We start from the raw sequence: 19,436 nt of genomic DNA on the forward strand, positions 1-19,436 counted from the left end.
CTTCTATTTTTATAATATACTTAATATTGCTGTACAATATACTTCAAATCCTCTCACACTCTAAGAAATACTGCCTTGCGCTTTATGTTTGCCTCCTCCTGGCCCTTGTTTGTCTGGCCCTGTCTCACAGTTACCTGGGGATTTGTCACGGTTTTGTCCTGGTTGACCCCCAATAGTACTTGGGGGCACAGAGCCTGCAGCCCCTCTTCCGGTGCCTACACATAGCATGACACGCAATAAAAATATTTATGGAACAGAATGTTCCAATTTGCTCAGTCATATTAACGTGGTCCCATTCTCTGCCGGGCCCTAAGCCCATCTGATGTCCAACTTCTTACCAAAATGCTATACATGCCCTCCGCGCGCTACCCCCAAATCAACCCCTGACCACGGGGGTCTCTTGGAGCATGACACAGGAAGTGTAGCAACTGTCAAGGAGGTGCCTGGGACGGACGCTCCCAGATCTTCTCAGACCCCTGCTGCCTCTTCCTCTGAAGCAGCAGGACCCGACAACCAGGAAAAGCAAGCCTCCGGTCAACCATTAACCAACACTCCCCCAGCAGGCACACACCCTCCCGGGAGCTAGCAAAGTTCTGGGAAAACCCTGTATGAAAGTGGGCCCCGGGCTCCAGGAAATACAAGTCACCTTCCTGTCCCCTCAGGGCCAGAGACCCCAAAACACCTACCAGGAACAGAGGAGGGCTTCTCCCAGGCCTGACTGGCTGGCGCCCCAGCCGGGAGGAGGCGGTCCCTCCCTCCCACCACACAGCTGTCAGGGGCGACCCTGATGAAGATCTGAATCACTCAGACTTAAGTCAATAAAGTGGCAGCCACCGGGGAAGGCCCAGCTGGAGCCAAACCAAGGCCTGGATTCTCCTGGGTGGACGGAAGCCTGGCCACGGCCAGCCACGGCCCATGTGCTAGTGACCGAGTCCCCTGCCAGTGCTGTCTTCTAACAGGGAACAGACACGGGATATTTCCTTTCAGAGGGAGGGCTCTGTTGGGGACGTTTGCATTGTTTTTGGCGTTACTATTTTTTAGTCTGACCACTTTTAAGACGTTCAAGGATTTTTCTGTTAGGGTACATTGCATAGAAAGTCTCCACAATATTTATCCCCAGCGGACATGCACGGGGCGGCAGCATCTCATCACTGCCTGAAGCCTCAGCGGCCGGGGGTGGGACACCGACCCAATTAGTCAGGTGTGGCTCCCCAGGAAGAAGGTAAACTGAGGCACGGATAATGTGACCAATGTCGTAAGCAGAACCTCCCAAATGCAGCTCAAGGGGGACACGGGTGATGAAGCGAGCCTGTGCGGAGCTGGGGAGGGCCTGCTCCCCGACACCTGCCTAGAGTGAGAAGGAAGAGGACAAGGGTCTCCATGCTGAGCTCATAGTGCAAACAAGCTAATGACGGAAAAAATGTTGTAGTGATTAAAGAAAACAAACCAAAAACAAAAACCCCACCACATCCGGCAACCTGTCCCCCATGGAGAACAAAAGCAGGTGCTACTGAGAGGGACAGATCGACACCATCACAAAGAGGTTCTCAAACTAGGTTCCAAGGAGCCCCAGGGGTGTCATGCACCTCTTTGGGGGCTGCTGATGTGGACTAGGGAGGAATAAAGGGGGTGGGTGTATTCCCACCCAACCCAGAGCTGCTCGGCTCTTGTCTGCTGCATACATTTGGACTTGCAGGGAAGATTTCACTTGAAGAAAAGATTCTGTATCTAAAAGTGTTGAGAAGTGCTGATGTGTGATACCGGTTGTACCAAACAAAAGAATGTGATGTGAGTCGTGTCTGAGTTTGTGGAAAGCAGCCGCCACAGGCCCCGGTGTGCTGGGAACCCGCTGGCCCTTCTCCCTGAGCCCGTGAGCGTGCACGCTGAGCTCAGGAGAGCAGGGGACGACAGGAGCTGCCTGGCAGGTCTAGCCTGGCCCCTTGGCCTTCCCGGAGGATCCACTGCTGGAAAGTGCGGCTGACACCAAAATCAGGACGGGCCTCGGGCTAAGTCAACATCTGGAAAAGACACCGAACCTCAGCAGGGACAGGGGCCAAGTGCAGGCACCAGAGCCAGGTTTGTGGATCCAGGGACTGGAGGACGAAGAGACGGGTAAGTGGGGCCAGTAACTGCAGGGGACCTCGGACAAAGCCCTGGAATAATCGCGGAGGCAAGAGGCTGCCTTCCTGGTGCTCCCGGTGGGGTGGCGTGCTACCCGGGAAGGCTGGCTCTGTGCGGAGGCCCCGGGTGGACCAGACCTGAGGGTATGAAGAGGCCCGAGTGTGCCTACTCTGCACAACTAAGAACGACGGGCCTGCTACACCGATGCACCCTTACAGCTGCTCCAGGCTCAGGCCGCTGGGTGTCCTGTGCAAAGGCCAGGCCCCTGCTGGCCTTCGGGAACAAGCCTACAAGTGTCTGCCCAGCGGCTCTTTCTTTGAGAGCGATTCCCCTTCTGGGCCCAGGAAATCGTGCCCCCTCCTTCTGTGTGGGAGAACCTGGCCCCTCCTCACTCCTCCTCAATGTGAATGTGGCTGAAGTCGACCCATTAGAACATCCCCGCCCTCTGGGCACAGTGACTGGCTGAGGGCTGAGCATGTGACCCAGGCCCAGCAGTACAGAGTCCTCCCTAGGCTCTCACCACAGTTACTGGAAAATGCCCTCTTTCCCTGTGAGAACCACGTTGGCTTGGGATGGCCAACGGCCACCTTGCCGTCACTTGGAAACAGCCTGAAAATGAAGCCAAGCGGAGCGGAGGGATGGAGGGGCATAATCCCGATGGCACTGCCAATTGCTGGATCCAGCCGTACCTGAACCACCACGTTGACTCCCAAGAGCATGCCCTTTTTGCTTATGTTGGTTTGAGTTGGATCTTTGGGATTTGCAATCAAGGGTCCTAAGTAAGTCAGCTGTTCAGAAATGGGGAGGAGTAGGAATGCACCACGCAGTGAGCCTGGCTTTTGTTCTTTTCTTTTTTAATCCTCACCCGAGGACATGCTTAGAGAGAGGAAGGGAGAGAGAAACATCGATGTGAGAGAGAAACATACACCGGCTGCCTTCAGTATGCTCCCTGGCTGGGGACCAAACCAGCAACCCAGGTATGTGGTCTGACCAGGAATTGAGTCCAGGGGGCAAAGGCCGTGTGCTCTCCCCAGGCCGGCTCCCACCCCTCCGGGGCCACTCAGCTCTCCCCCTGCCTGCCTGGGCCCCTCTCACCCCATCCCTGCTCCACTCACAAATCTGCTGCCTCTCCCTCTGCTGCCCAAATCAAGCCCGTGGGCCAAGCTCCCACCTTTCCTGGTGCAGCTGCTCCTGCCCCCCACCCCCGGCCCCAGATGTCCCTCACCTCCACCTCACCCTTCCAGACCCCCAAAGGGTGCTGTGCCATGAAGCCCCGACTCCCCTTCCCTCTGGAAGCAGCGCCTCCTCCTCCGAAGCCCCCTGGCTCCCCACCTGTCCCCCCTCTTCAGCTCTGAGCATTTGCCACCCTGTGTTACGTTTCTGTCTTTATCTTCTACTGGGCAGTCTGCATCTGCTCCATCTTCATGCCCCATTTATCCTTTCATTCATTCATTCATTCATTCATTCATTCCACAAGCAGGCATTGAGCACCGATGACGTGCTGGACCCCAGGCGAGGACTGAGGACACCATGAGGAGCACGCCAGGCGCTGTCCCTGCCACCCTAGAACCCACATCCTGGGAGGAGGAACCCTAAACAAACAAACATAAGTAACTGCACCAGTACAGGCTGTGACACTGGCTGCAGAGGAAGGAGGGGGGACAGGACGTGGGAGTTCTGATGTGGAGGGAGAGGCGGGGAGGGCGACTCTGAGGAAGTCAAGTTAAACTGGGACCAGAGAGCTGAGCAGACTGGGTCAGGCGCCCCTTCTCGCTAAGTATCTGCGGGCAAGCGGGGGACTGTGAGGGGTCAGACGCCCCCCGTGTGTCCCATGTCTCTGCAAACTTACCCCCCTCATCACCCTGACAGGTCACTCCAACTGGCACCTCGGCTGCGGGGGGGGGGGGGGTGGTTCCCCAGCAAACACACCTCTGAGGGTCAACAGGACATTCCACGATGCCACCCTCAGAGGTGGCCTGCGCATGACTCCCAGCATGGCACCACCCCCAGTGCTGAAAGGGCAAGGGGGCTTCGTCCTGCGTGCCGACTCCAAAGCACGGCCATGGCTGCCTGGCACACCACGCTGGCACTGTGCGGCCTCCGGGCCTCCGTGGGGAGCGGCCGTGAGTGATCCGTGGGGTCCACGCAGGAGCGGGAGCGGGAGCGGCGGCATATGTGCCACATATTTCCTCCCTCTCGGGGCCCCGCACAATGACCACCCAGGCAAGAAATTTCCTGCCGATTAATTGCCTGGAAAAGCACTGGGCCTCTGGCATCCTGTGCATTACGGGCCCCATGAACCGTGCACATAATATTTTCTTTTCCTGCTTGGATTGCTAATTAGCTCAGAGCTACATCTGTGGTTCAAATAGAGAAACGGCTCTGCGGCCTGAGGATGTATCTAACTCTCGCCCCTACTCTGACCTCCTAGTTCATCTGCATTTTTCCTCATCTTACTTTTATGGGTTTCTCTGTAATGACATACACATAGACATAGGCAAACACATATAAAATAGCTACATCTGGCTCTGGCATATAGTACCTATTTTATCTTCTTTTCATAAAGACATATTTCTGTATTTCTTACATGTCCAAGCAATAGACAGCTCTTCTGTAGGCCTCTTGCCTCTTCTACGGAACAAGGTGAGGGAATTAATGACGAGACGGATGGATGACAGACAGGAAAATCCAGGAAAAAGGAGACCGTCTCTGCCGGAAAGAATGCAGACCCTCACAGCGCTCGGCGTGAATAGAGTCTGGGATTAGTGATCGGAAGCCCGGCTTTCAGCCCCAGCTCTAACCAGCTACGTGACTGTGAGGGGAAAACATTACTCACGCACACCCCTCCCCACCCCAGGCAGCCTGAGGTTTCATCAAGTATCCAAGGCACTCACAGCGATCTGCCCCACTCGCTTACTCGGTTGTAACCGAATGGAACAGAGAGGTAGTGACTGCTCATTGGCGGCGGTGAGGCGCCAGCGACGGGCCCGCCACCCGCTGGGCTCGCCTCGGTCCTGGGAGCAGCGTGCTGGGCAAGCACACGCTGTCCCCAAGAAGCCACCAAGCCACACAGCCTCCCGCACACGCTGCAGGGAATCAAAGAGAAATGAGCCTTCCGAGGCCGTATCTGCATGCGGCCTTCTTCCTCGTCCCCCGCTCTGATGTCTGAGAGCTCTGTGACCGACGGGCTTCAATTTCCTGTTCTCACAGCAAGAGAAAGGGCCCATCCGGGATCAATCACACTGCTCAGGACTGGAAGTGGCTGCCCCTGCAGAGAGGGCCGGGGGTTCCTGGCCCACCCCCCACCCCCCCACTCCCACCCGGCAGTCTCCTTCCTGGCCACAGTGTCCCCTGCAAGAAAACAGAGCACACAGCACGCATTACCTGCAGACCAGCTGAGAGAGAACGCGCTGCGGTGGTGGACACAGCGGGGCTCTGTGAGGTCCCTGGCAGCCGACCCTCCCTCATGCCTCCCACCGGGACTTCTCAGACGCCGCCTGTCCCCTCCTGTCCCCAATCAGAGGCCCATTTATTCCATGATCCCCAGGGTTTGCAGGCACCTGAATCAGCACCACTGAGCTTCACACAGCAGGTGAGAATGAGACAATGACAATAACCGGGGTCCTTTTCAACAAGTTTTTCAGCCGGGCATGGGGACTCACGGGGACTCACAGAGCTCACAGTCGCAGCGAGACTAATTCTACATCCCAGACTGTTCCCTGCCCAGTCAGGGTTGAAAGTGGAGGCGACAGGGGAGGGGGATGGACAGAGGGCTGTGTTTGTTCAAGTGACAAAATAAGGCCTCATGTAGTCTACCCCTCAGCGAAGACGGGCCCCGGGCGGTGAGCTACCAAAGTGGGGGAGGGCCCTGGCTGGTTTGGTTCAGTGGACAGAGTGTCGGCCTGTGGACCAAAGGGTCCCGGGTTCGATTCTGATCAAGGACATGTACCTCTCTGGGCCAGGCCCCGGGTGGGGTGCATGCAGGAGGCAACCAATCGACGTGTTTCTCTCACATCGATGTTTCTCTCTGTCTTTCCCTCTCTCTTCCACTCTCCCTAAAAACCAATGGGAAAATATCCTCGGGTGAGGATTAACAAAACAACAAGGGAAAACAAAGTGGGGGAGGGACTTCGACATAAGGTAACCAGTCGCCCATCTGCTGTCCCCTCTTCTCCTGGCCGTGCTCTGGCTGCTCCGTTGCCCAGAAGCCCGGAGTTCATACTGGACCAGCCCCCCTGGGCCCAGCTGACTGTGCTAGGGGTGCACCCGGCCCACGCCGGCATGCCGAGGTCTCTCCCTTCACAATCTGGGAAAAGGGCTAAGAGACCGAGTCTCGACTCCAGTGCTCTCTGGCACAGGTGGATGCAAACTTAGGAGCTGATGGAGGGGCAGCTTCCCCACTCGGAAATGCCATGAAAATGAAAGGTGGTTGCTGTGAGAGGAAGAAGAGGAGGAGCCAAAAGGGACTAAAGCAAAGGCCAGGCAGCGAGAGGGCTCAGGGGTCTCCCCCTGGTCCATGTGCTGAATTCAGCCCTTCCAGGGGCCTAGGCTTCTGCGAGATACTTCGTGTCCCAGCAATAAATCCCCATTTTTGTTCAATCTCTTTCCATAAGGCAAGAACCAGACCTGCCTTGTTCAGCACTCTATCCCCAGAGGCGGCATATGCCGGGCACACAGTAGCCTTTAAAAAAAGACTTACTGAGCGAATGACTGAAGCTCAGCCTAAGGCAGGCTGAATTACTGGTGTCGATTCTTCGCCCCTCGTAACAACATGAGATAGCCACGCTCTGGCACGGCCTCATGGTGGGCAGTGGACTTCCCTGCCCCTTGGCTTGAGAATGGTCGCATGGCTTGCTTTGGCCAAGGGGATGCTAATGGATATGATGTGAGCAAAGGTTTGAAATGGGCTTGTGTGCAACTGAGCGTGCTCTCTGCACGCCTGCCTGTCACCATGACACACCTGTGCCTTGGTGGTCACCGGTTCAGTGGGATAACCGGTACACGGAACAGACCTAAACCCAACTTATAGCTTGAAACCAACCAGTCCCACTGCCAGCAGCCTAAGTCAGCCAAACTTCACCCACCCCACAGGTATGTGTGGGCAGGTTAAATGCTTACTGCCGTATGCCAATGGGTTTGGGGTGGCTTGTTATGAAGCAATATTGTGGCAATAGATGACGGAGACGTATGTCCTGGCAACTTTGAAGAATGGGACAAGTCCTGGGGTAGGTCTTACATCTTGTCCTCCATATGGCCCACAGCTGTGTCCACAATGATTCTATGGATAGATCCACACCCCTCCTCCAGACTATGAGATAAACTTCCCAGAATTCCACAGTCCCACAGCTAGCCTCCTGGAGCAGTCCAAAGCGTATTAAGCACTTACACAGTGCCAAGCGCATAGTAGGTACTTGATAAGAGTTAGTTTTTGTCTTCCTCTCCCCACCCTCTCACCAATTCCATCACTAGGCCCCTGAAAGCACATCTTCAAAGGCAGAAAAACCTTTAGCTTTTTTCTTTGCAGAGGCTAGGGAGGAGGGTGCACCCTAACCCACCCTGGGGCCTCCCCCTCCTTACTGCCTCCACTAATCCCCCAAACTCGGGTACCGAGAAGGGGACAGGGACACAGGCAGGCAGAGCACGCTGCCCTACATTGTAACTATGATTCAGTGTGTGATCTACATTATATTTTATTCATTCAAAATTTATAACTGTCTGTTTCAAGGAGAGCTTGAGGCAGCGTAGGGGCTGAAAGTAATAAAAAATAAACAACTTAAGGATCAAAGAGAATAGAGGCCGAAAGCAGGAAGAGGAGATGTCACCATAAATCTGATGATTAAACTGAGCAGCACATCTGACTCTCAGCTTCCCAGCAGCCACAGACACAAGGCAACTACGTGGGATACAGAGTCAACATAAAAGCCAAGAGCGGCCCTCGCGCCGGCGTGTGAGCCCCACTCACACGGAGCTCCAAGCCAAAGGGTCAGGCCAACTAGGAGGACAGCAATCCTAACAGTAATAACCACATCCACGCGGCAAGCGCTGCTCTACACGCTTTGCCCAAGACCTCTCACTGACACAGATACTAGCATTCCTTCCATTCTACAGATGAGGAAACCGAGGCCCACCGAGTGGGGAAATGGTGGAGCCAGGATGAAGATCTGCAAGTCTGAACCCAGAGTTCAAGCCCTTAACCCAGCTTCTGCTTTGTTCATGCTGGACCCCCGCCCCCCCCGCCCCCCGCCCACCCCACCCCAGCCTGCAGACCCTGAGCACTGAGCCTCTACTCTTCCCTGCTGAGGTCTCATCCCCCTCAACTCTGAAGAGCTCCCTCCCGAGACATCAGCCACAGGCTTACTCGCCTGTTTGTCAGGAACCATTACCTCCTGGTGAGCCCCCTGCAGACAGCCGGCCTGGAGTCCCACCTCCAAGCTCTGGAGATGCATCTGACCTTCCTCCCCGCCCCCCCCCCCCCCCGCCCCTCCCACGACACCTGCACTCTCAGCGCACTCTGCTGGCCACCCAGCCCTCCTCTGAGCGCATCTCCCCCCACCTCCTCCCCACCCGCCTCCCTGTGCTGTCCGTCTGCCAGGCATGTCCCGGATTCCAACACTAACACCCAAAGACTCCACATTCTACATCGGTCAGCAGAGCCACCACTGACACTGACAGGCAGTGAATGACCTCTGAGGCAAGACCCCGAAGTGCAACCCTTCACCCCCTACACGGCTGCTGTGCGAGCCCACACTCGAACGTCAGGTCCACAGAAGGCGAGGCCCGCCCACACCGAGTCCTGGCTGCCCCCTTGGCCCGTCCTCTCTGCCCTTGACCGGAATCGAACCTGGGACCTTTCAGTCCGCAGGCCGACGCTCTATCCACTGAGCCAAACCGGTTTCGGCAAAGTCTCAATTCTTTAAAATCAATTTAGGTTCCACGTAGGACTTCCTCGCTTCCCAGAACACCCCTTTGCTGCACAAATGGTCCCCATCACCCTGCCAGGGGCGACCCAGCTCACCGTCTGACACCCCAACCTGAAGACGGGCTGGTGGGACGTCTGAGGCCATCTCAGCCCACCGCCCGCCCCTTCACGGAGAAGCTTCTCGAGAGTCCACCTGTTTGACACCAGCAGACCAAACTGATGATCCTACAAGATGCTTCACATTCCTTTGCCAGAAAGTCTCCATCATGAGCCACACAAATCGCAGCCCTCTTCCACATGCTGCCCTTGTATGACATTCAACCGCAAGCATGACCGGCAGACCCAGCGTGTCCACCGGCACCTGCATTGCTGGCCAAGCAAGATCCCCAGAGCAGTTAACTGCCTGCCCCGGGGAATCCTTAACATGGGGAGACCTTATGGTAAAGAACCTGTTTCTGGCCCTAACCGGTTTGGCTCAGTGGATAGAGCGTCGGTCTGCGGACTCAAGGGTCCCAGGTTCGATTCCGGTCAAGGGCACGTACCTGGGTTGTGGGCACATCCCCAGTAGGGGACGTGCAAGAGGCAGCTGATTGATGTTTCTCTCTCATCGATGTTTCTAACTCTCTATCCCTCATCCCTCCTCTCTGTAAAAAATCAATAAAATATATTAAAAAAAAAAAAAAAAGAACCTGTTTCTGCTGAGCTCAAGTCAAAAGCCTACGAAGCCCAGAGAATGTGAAAACGGTCTAGGCTGGGTCCTCAGACCCCAAGCTGTGGCTCCTGCGAATGAGGAAACCCCGCAGCAGGATGAGGACTGGCGGACAGAGATCAGGAACGGGCTCTCGGGCTAAGGCCAGGGAAGGACAACCGGGGGAGACACAGACAGCCTGGCGGCTGCTCGGAGCCATCAGGGGTGAGAGAGCCTTTCCCATTCGCCCTGACCTTTGCCGGGGGAACTGCACCCGTGGCACCTTCCTCTGGATCAAATACGTTCCCAGACCCTGACATTGACGAGGACAAGCGCTGTGACAACTCAGAGGCCTGTCGAATTGGGTCACTTCCTGTCACTAATCCAGGTGACGCGATGATATTAAAAAAGAAACAGGAGCGAATTCATTGCATTTTTTACTTTTGATTTTATCTTTGGGTGGTGTTTATTTTCAGGGATTTAGACACCGGAAGAGCCGCTGGGTCCTCCCTTTTTTTACTTTTAAATGAGGCCCCACTTAGAGCAGAACAATTGCGACGTTGAGACTGCTTAGGCAAGTGGTCTCTGGGGTCTAGCCACTGTTTTCTGATGACTGCGCCGAGCACCCCTCATCTGACCCCCTGTGCTCCACACCAAGGGGCAGGAAACAGGAACCTGGTCTCCACAAATGAAGTCCAGAAAATAACGTGCACGCCCACAGTTCACCTTCTAAATTAAGTCCATGTTCGCCATTAACTTTCCACAGGGGACTCACAGGAAATTGGTCCAAAAGTGGGAACTAAATTTAAAGTTAGGGGGGGAGAAAAACCTTCATCAGACCCAAATGTTTGAAGTAGCTTTACCACAAGCTTTTAAAGTTAGATGTAAAGTGACTACCTGTTTGAGAGTTCACCTTGTGAGCCCAGGAATCCAAGGGTTCTAATGTAAAAACTCCGGGAACTGATTAAAGACAGCTTCTGCCCTGAGTTTTAGCAATATGAGGATCACTCTCCACTGAGGAATGGAGGGAGGGATGGGGGAAAAGGAAAGGGAGGGGGAGGTGAAGAGGGAGAGGGAAAGAGAGAGAGAGAGAGAAACACTGATGTGAGAGAGACACATCAATTGGTTGCCTCCCGCACGTGCCCCAACCAGGGCAGGTATTGAACCTGCAACCCAGGTACATACCCTTGACCGGGAATCGAACCTGTGACCCTTCCGTTTGTGGGCTGATCCTCTAGTCCAGCCGTGGGCAAACTACGGCCCGCGGGTCGGATCCGGCCCGTTTGAAATGAATAAAACTAAAAAAAAAAAAAAAAAAACCGTACCCTTTTATGTAATGATGTTTACTTTGAATTTATATTAGTTCACACAAACACTCCATCCATGCTTTTGTTCCGGCCCTCCGGTCCAGTTTAAGAACCCACTGTGGCCCTCGAGTCAAAAAGTTTGCCCACCCCTGCCACTGAGTAACACTGGCCAGGGCGTCCACTAAGTTTCTGATGCCAGTGGTTGGGAACACTGTAAACATCAGGATTTTTTGGTTGCAAACAACAGAAACCAGGTCTGGTTGATATAAACAGAAAGGAATTTTTTTTTAACCCTCACCCAAGGATATTTTTTCCATTGATTTTAGAGAGAGTGAAAGGGAGGGAGGAGTGGGGGGGAGAGAGAGAGAAACACCGATCTGACTGGGGTGGGGATCATCCGAACCTGTAACTGCGATACGTGCTCTTGACTGGGAATCAAACCCGAGACCCTTCAGTGCGCAGGCCGACACTCCAACCACCGAGCCAAACCTGCCAGGGCAAGCAGACAGGAATTCACTGCAGGGATAGCCGGTAGCTCAGATGGATGAGAAGGCTGAAGGTCCTGATGCAGAAGGAAACAGAAACCCCGGGGGCTTGCAAGAGGCTCAAAGTCTGAGCAGCTGCCACTCTGGGAACAGGTAGCTCCAATATATATCCTTCTTCATTTGGCTCAAGTTTCAGATCCCAGAATGGACAGCCTAGCTCAGGGCAAGGCCCCACCCCTTGACCTGGGTGTTGGCTACATGGCTGTGTTCACGTTGTAAAAATTACTCAAGCAGGACACTGAGGATCTGTGCAGTTTCCTGAGTGAATACTATGCTTCAACAAAAGTTACACCTAACCTACGACCCAGCAATTCCACTCCTAAAAGAAGGAAAACATGTAAGGGAACTAATATACTTAGGAGAAATAAAAACATTTGTCAACAAAAAGATGTATGGCCACTCCACTTATAACAGCCAAAAACTAAAAATAGCTCTATCCACGAGTGAATAAACAAATTGTACATATTCACACGATGGAATACTACTCAGCAATAAAAAAGAAGCAACTACTGATACACACAACAGGATGAACTCAAACATGATGTCAGGTGAGAGGGAAAGAAGCCTTTTATGAGAGAGTACATACTGTATCATTCCATTTATATGACGTTCTAGCACAAGCAAAACTGACATATGATGGAAAATCAGAACAGTGGTCAATTCTGGGGAGCAGGGGCAGGGGTTGCCGGGGAAAAGGCGTGAGGGAACTTTCTGGGGTGATTGTCACAGGGTTTGGGTTGCATAGGTATATGCATTTATATATCTGAGCTCCTTGAATGGAAAAACTAAGATTTTTGCATTTTGTTGTATGCACATTTTACCACAAAAGAAACAAACAAAAATATTGGACTTTACTTAATGATAAGCTTGCTGACTTAAAGTTCTGACTGTTTCGTTCATCAAAAGATGCCATTAGGCCCAGGCCGGGTAGCTCCATTGGTTAGAGTGTTGTCCTGATATGCCAAGGTTGCAGGTTCAATTCCCTGATCAGGGCACAACACAAGAAGCAATCAATAAATGCATAATTAAGTGGAACAAAAAATCAATCTTTCTCTCCTTCATTCTCCCTTCCTCACCCTCTCTCTAAAATCAATCTATCCATCAAATTGTTTAAAAGACACCAATAAGATAGTGAAAACGCTAATACTTTCAACAATAAAGAATTTTTAAAAAGATAATGAAAAAGCAAGCCACAAACGGATAGAATTGCAACATGTAATAAAAAAAGGATTAGTGCTAGAATGTGAATCTGAGAAGATCTGTTATGAGTCAGTAATAATCTAATATGAAAAAAGGGGGTAAAAAAGTACAGCTGTGTAAATGAGGAAACACAAAGCGTCCATAAACATGGTCAACCTAAAAGATGAAGGGATTAAGCAGTACAAATTGGTAGTTACAAGATAGTCACAAGGATATAAAGTACAGCACAAGGAATATAGCCAATAAGCCTACATAATAAAAGGGTAATATGCAAATCGATCAAACAGCAGAATGACCGGAGCGCCCGCGGCCCCTTGCCCTGGCCACTCCCGATGGCCCCCATCATGTGGGCCGATTGGACCCCACCAGTGCACAAATTCGTGCACCGGGCCTCTGTACATAGTATTGTAATAACTATGTACGGTGCCAGGTGGGTACTTGAAATATCGAGATGATCACTTTGTAAATGATATAATTGTCTAATCATGATGTTGTAGACCTGAAACTAATCCTATATAATAAAGAGGGAATATGCAAAATGACCGCCACTCCTCCACAAAGACAGCGGCACCCACAGCAAAGGCCAAGTTCCTGTAACTAGCCTTAACGAGCAATCAGCAGGGACCTGAGGCTGCGCCCTTCCACCCCCGTGGGGCTTGACAGGGGACCTCAGGCCTCACCCCCCTACCCTGGCACCAGGCCAGGGAACCTCAGGTTGTGCCCCCCATACAGCCGGGCTTAACGGGGGACCTCAGGCCATACCCCCTGCCTGGCAAGGCTTGACAGGGGACCTCAGGCTGTGCCCCCCATACAGCCGGGCTTAACGGGGGACCTCAGGCCACACCCCCTGCCTGGCAAGGCTTGACAGGGAACCTCAGGCTGTGCCCCCCATACAGCCGGGCTTAACGGGGGACCTCAGGCCACACCCCCTGCCTGGCAAGGCTTGACAGGGGACCTCAGGCTGTGCTCCCTGCCCCGGCACCGGGCTGGGGGACCTCAGGCGGTGTTCCCCGCTCAGTGGGGCTTGACGGCAGACCTGAGGCTGCGCCCCCTCCCAGCGCTGGGCCAGGGGACCTGAAGCTGCGCCCCCGCCTGGCGGGGCTTAATGGGGAACCTCAAGGCATGCCCCCCGCCCAGCGGGGCTTGACAGAGGATCTCAAGGTGTGCCCCCCCCCCCCCCCCGCCCTAGTGCTGGTCTGGGGAACCTCATGCTGCTCCCCTCGCCCCAGGCCGGGGGACCTCAGACTGTGCCCCTGTCCAGCAGGGCTTGATGGAGGACCTGAGGCTGCGCCCCTCCTCCTGGTGGGGCTTGACGGGGAACCTCAAGGCGTGTCCCCTGCCCAGCGGAGCTTGACAGGGGATCTCAGGCCACATCTCCCATCCAGCGGGGCTTGATGGGGGACCTCAAGGCACGCCCCCTACCCAGGCCCAGGCTGGGGGACCTCAGGCCACACCCCCCGCCCTGGTGCCGGGCCAGGAGACCTGAAGCTGCGCCCCACACCCGGCAGGGCTTGACAAGAGTGGGACCGGCCGGGTCTGGATCTAGCCCAATTGTGGGGGGGGGGGGGGGGAGTGGGGTCTGGGTCTCGTGCAATTTTGAGGCGCACGTGCGTGGGCGGGGACTTGACTCTGGGTCCCATGGTGCACCCCAGACTCTGACAGGAGGATGATTTTCATATACATTTTACTAAATTTCTTTCATCTCTGACACTTCTATTATAGAGAAAGGGCAAATAGCAATATTAAAATATTTCCTCTAGCCCTGGCTGGTTTGGCTCAGTGGAGAGAGCGTGGGCCTGCGGACTGAAGGGTCCCAGGTTTGATTCCGGTCAAGGGCACATGCCCGGGTTGCAGGCTTGATCCCCAGTAGGGGGCGTGCAGGAGGCAGCCAATCAATGATTCTCTCTCATCATTGATGTTTCTATCTATCTCTTCCTCTCTGAAATCAATAAAGATATAAAAAAAAATATTTCCTCTAATTAATCCCCTATTTTTTTTTAAGTTTTTTAAAAAATATATTTTATTGATTTTTTACAGAGAGGAAGGGAGAGAGATAGAGAGTTAGAAAAACCGATGAGAGAGAAACATCGATCAGCTGCCTCCTACACATCTCCCACTGGGGATGTGCCCGCAACCAAGGTACATGCCCTTGACTGGGATCGAACCTGGGACCTTTCAGTCCGCAGGCCGACGCTCTATCCACTGAGCCAAACCGGTTTCGGCCTAATCCCCTTTTAATGTGCACGAATTTTGTGCCCCAGGCCACTAGTATAAAATAATATTGACTGTCAACTGTAACTGAAAAAAAACCACCATGTTCAACCTCAACAGTCAGTAACCACTAAAGCTCCAATTTAAACCACAGTGAAATAACAGATCACACTCACCAGTTTGGCTAACAATGGTGAGGATGTACTAAGAATTGGTGAGGATGTAGACTGAGCAGCAAGCAGGAATAAAATACACCCTGCCCTGGAGAATAACAAGAGGTGACCTTATCATTCATCTCCCAAGTACACAATCCTGGAGAAACTCACACACAGAAAGGAGGTTGATGAAAGTCAAGAAAAGTGGAGACAGCCCAAATGCCCATCAGCAAACGAAAGGGATAAACAAACTGGGTATCTTTACACATAGCAGCAGAAAGAAGGAACTATAGCTACAGGTAGCAGCAGGATGAATCACAACCACACACACACACACAAGTGTCTCTAGTCAAAACATGGAATACAGTGTGATTCGCTTGTAAAGGTTCCAAAGCATACGATACGTTGTTTAAGGGTATAAATGTATATAGTCAAGCGATGAAGAACAATAGGTTAATGATGATAACAAATTCAGGTTCGTGTTTCCATGGGGCTGGGGAGAGAGGAAGAGCCACTTAAGGAGAGAAATAAAAATATTTTCTAAAGGGTTGCTGGTGCTCTCTTTCTTAAGTTAGCTGAGTATACGACTGCTTTATTCTTCTTTAAACTGAACATATATGTTGTTGTTTTTTTAAAATATATTTTATTGATTTTTTTACAGAGAGGAAGGGAGAGGGATAGAGAGTTAGAAACATCGATGAGAGAGAAACATCGATCAGCTGCCTTCTGCACACCCCCCACTGGGGATGTGCCCACAGCCAAGGTACATGCTCTTGACCAGACTTTAACCTGGAACCCTTCAGTCCACAGGCTGACACTCTATCCACTGAGCCAAACCGGTCAGGGCAAGAACATATATGTTTTATATGTTCTTTTGTATATATGTTTCACAATAATTTTTTTAAAAACTCATTAACTTCCTTATATTCCAACATCTCACATAGAAGAATGAATAAATAGGCAAAGCATAACCAAGGTTATTTTGAGAAAGAATTTGCACTGCCAGGTGTTAAAATATATAAAGTCACAACAAAAAAATGTGATAGTGGAGGAAAAGAGATAGATTAATAAAAAAGAAAAAACAGAAAGCCTGGAAGCTAGTATGTTTTCACACTATAATAATAGTCAGTCAGGGGAAGGGAGACGGAGAGCTAGTGTCTAAGACCAAAACCTATAACCTGGCAACACCCAGCTACTGACCCTGGGAGGCTAAGGGGTAAGGGAGGAGGAGATCCTGTTTGCCTTTTATACCTTCTGAATTTTAAACAACATGATTGTAATGAACATTCAAAAATAAATTTAAAATACAGTTGTTGGGGAGAGAAATTAAACTGAAAGAACTGGTCGACAATTTGGAAAGAAATAAAATCAGGATCTTATCTCACATCACAAACCAAAATAAACTTCAACTGGATTAGAGCTGAACATAAAAGAGAGCGCTGAGTGGAAAAGCTGAAACCAAATAAGGAACCAGAAGAAAATATAGGTGAATACGTATCTGACCTTGGGGTAGGGAAGATCTTTTAAACCCAGAGGCAAAGGAAGACATGGTAAAATGAAAGGACTTAACCAGATGCTCAGGCTGCCATAACAAATACCGTAGAGCCTGGGTCACGTAAACAACAGACGTTTACTTCTCACAGTTCTGCAGGCTGGAAGCTCAAGATCAGGTGCCATGGATTTGCTTCTTGGTGTGGACTCTTCCTGGCTTGCAGATAGTGGCCTTCTTGCTGTCACTGACATGGCCTTTCCTTGGTGCATGCACAGGAAAGAGTGAGAGAGCCAGCTCTGGTGTCTCTTCTTATTAAGGGCACTAATCCTATCATGAGGGCCCCACCCTCATGGCCTTACCTAACTCTACCTCCCGAATGCCCCATCTCCAAAGATCATCACCTTGTGGGTTAAAGCTTCAACATATGAATTATGGGAGATCACACACATTCAGTCCACACCACCATACATACATTAGAAACTTCTCTATGTTTTAAAATAATAAAGAGCCCTGGCCAGGTGGGTCAGTTGGTTGGAGTGTCGTCCCATACACCAAAAGGTTGCAGGTTCAATTCCTGGTCAGGGCACAGACCTCGATTTCAGGTTCCACCCCCAGTGGGGGCACGTATGGGAGGAAACCAATTGATGTTTCTCTCACATTGATGTCTTTCTCCTCCTCCTCCTCCTCCTCCTCCTCCTCCTCCTCCTCCTCCTCCTCCTCCTCTTCCTCCTCCTTCTCCTCCTCCTCATCCTTCTCTCTCTCTCTCAAAAAATAAAGTCAATAGAAATATATCCTCAGGTTAGTATTAAAAATAGTAATAATAATAATAGAAAAACAAACACTGAACTGAGAAAAAATGTGTTATATATATGTCAATCAATATTCTCTTTTAAAAAACATATTTATGATTTGAGAGAGAGGAAGGAGGGGGGGGACAGAGAAACATTGATTTGTTGTCCCACGTATTTATGCATTCATTGGTTGCTTTTTGTATGTGCCCTGATGGGGAAAGAACCTGCAACCGTGGCTTCCTGGGATGACGCTCCAACCAAATGAGCCACCCAGCCAGGGCTCTAATCGACCATATTCCCACGGATAAGTAAACATGTCAAATAAAATGCAGGGTATGAAATCGTTCGTATAGAATGATCTCAATGTTTCAATAGTAAACAGTGGTTATCTCTATAGGTTGGGAATCACCGATTTTAATGTTCTTCTTTGTCTTTGTGTATTTTCTAAATTTTCCACAATGAACATGAGTTACTTTTATAATTAAAAAAAGAAAGACCATTATTTTGAAGAATGTTATGTCATAGCCAAGCAACCTCAGGGCAGAGCGTCCAATACTGCCAAACTTTAAGGGTGGCTGGCAAGGCAGGTGCCCAGGCCGGAGTCTGGAATGCATGATCCCTCTCAGCCCAGGAAGGAACCTGAAATGGGCAAGTACTTCTTCCCCGAGGAGGCAGGCATGATGGGCACCTGGCACCAGTGAAAATCCTGCCCGTGGCAAAGGGGAGACTTACTTGAGGTGGCTCCAGAGGGACCGGATAGACTCAGAGGCAGAGCAACAAAGAGGCAGATAGCAGTTCATGTAACTATTCCGCCACCAGTGACGCAGACTGTGTGGTTTTTCACCTTTGCACACTGCCACGGAGACTGTGCCAGAACCTCCCACCTGAGCACACACGCCAGCATTTCTTTGGGGCAGATCCTCCTGAGAAGTAGAATCCCTACGTCGTAGGGAAGATGCATTTTTTAATTTAACGAGTCCTGCCAAGTTGATCGTCAGGCCTCAGATCCCTCAGACGGCTTTATCCATCTGATCCCTGCGAAAATTCTTTGTCAATTACAGCCTGGCATTTTGGCCTCCTGGCATCTTCCGAGCCTTGCTTTTGATCCAGCCTTTTCCTTACTATTCAAATCATCGCCCGACAATGAGGTGGGCTGCCCTGGTCCCTGGCAGCATCCAAGCACAGGCCAGGTGACCGCCACCCTGGCTACTCATTGAGGGGACTTTTGCGTGGGGAGGAGGCCTTTTTACCCCAAGATGGTGCATCTCTGTGAATCAGAGGATGAGGGAATGAGAAGGGGATGGGGGCTGAACAAGAGGAAACTTCACAAACCCGGCCATGAACTTCACCGCTTGGGTGGGCCAGGCCCAACGATGAAAATGCGCCAACAGGTAAATCAGGCAGGAGCGCCGCTGGGGGCCTCAGGCGGGGCTAGAGAGAGACTCACAATGGTTCACCCTCCTCACCAGGTAAACCCACCGCCAGCTTCGGGTTGATCCCACAAGGGCCACTGCAACACCCAACGGATGAACTGCCCGCGATTTCCTGAGTGCTTTTGCAGAAGGTGCTCACATGTCGCTGAGCTCTTATGTAAGGCGCCCGGTATTTTTAGCAGCGCACAGCTGCCCCGCGAAAGGGCCGCTCTCCCAACGACGCTCCTTACTTCCCAGGCTGGCGCAGCCCTGGAAATGCGGCCTTGTGCAGGCAGCTCGCTGCTGTCGGCAGGTGGAGGGTGTCTGTGCGGATCTGTATTCTCTCCGCATTCTGCAGTGTCTCCGGGCCAATCTGACATCTCACAACAAGCAGAAGGCTGTACACATCACCTCCCCTACCCCAGGCCTCACAGCAGCGAGAAAAGGTCGACCTCACAGACTGGGCAAAACCTCAACCCAATGGAGTCGAGGAACGGAGTGGGGGGACTGGGCGTGGGGGTTGGGGGTGGGGGACAGGAGGAAACCGGAACTGACATGGCCCTGCTCCCACATCCTCGGAGCTGTCTCCTCCCAG

The 19,436-nt window shown here is 51.9% G+C and overlaps 1 protein-coding gene across 4 annotated transcripts in view; it reads right to left on the minus strand.

The window, feature by feature from the left end:
- The window catches only part of RPH3AL (rabphilin 3A like (without C2 domains)), a 130,048-nt gene that overhangs the window by 104,560 nt on the left and 6,052 nt on the right, over nt 1-19,436 (minus strand). For 2 of the 4 annotated variants that reach the window (XM_070394729.1, XM_070394725.1), the window contains exon 1: nt 687-787. The exons of 1 other annotated variant lie outside the window; for it this stretch is intronic. The gene's annotated coding sequence lies outside the window, so the exon portion shown is untranslated. Of the gene's footprint in view, nt 1-686; nt 788-19,436 lie in introns of those variants that run through there. One more of the 4 variants, XM_070394726.1, reaches the window with a different exon arrangement.

The sequence above is a fragment of the Myotis yumanensis genome, unplaced genomic scaffold, assembly GCF_028538775.1.
Source record: "Myotis yumanensis isolate MYYU_CA2020_CCGP unplaced genomic scaffold, mMyoYum1.0.hap1 SCAF_16, whole genome shotgun sequence".
In the NCBI taxonomy this organism is placed as follows: Eukaryota; Metazoa; Chordata; class Mammalia; order Chiroptera; family Vespertilionidae; genus Myotis; species Myotis yumanensis.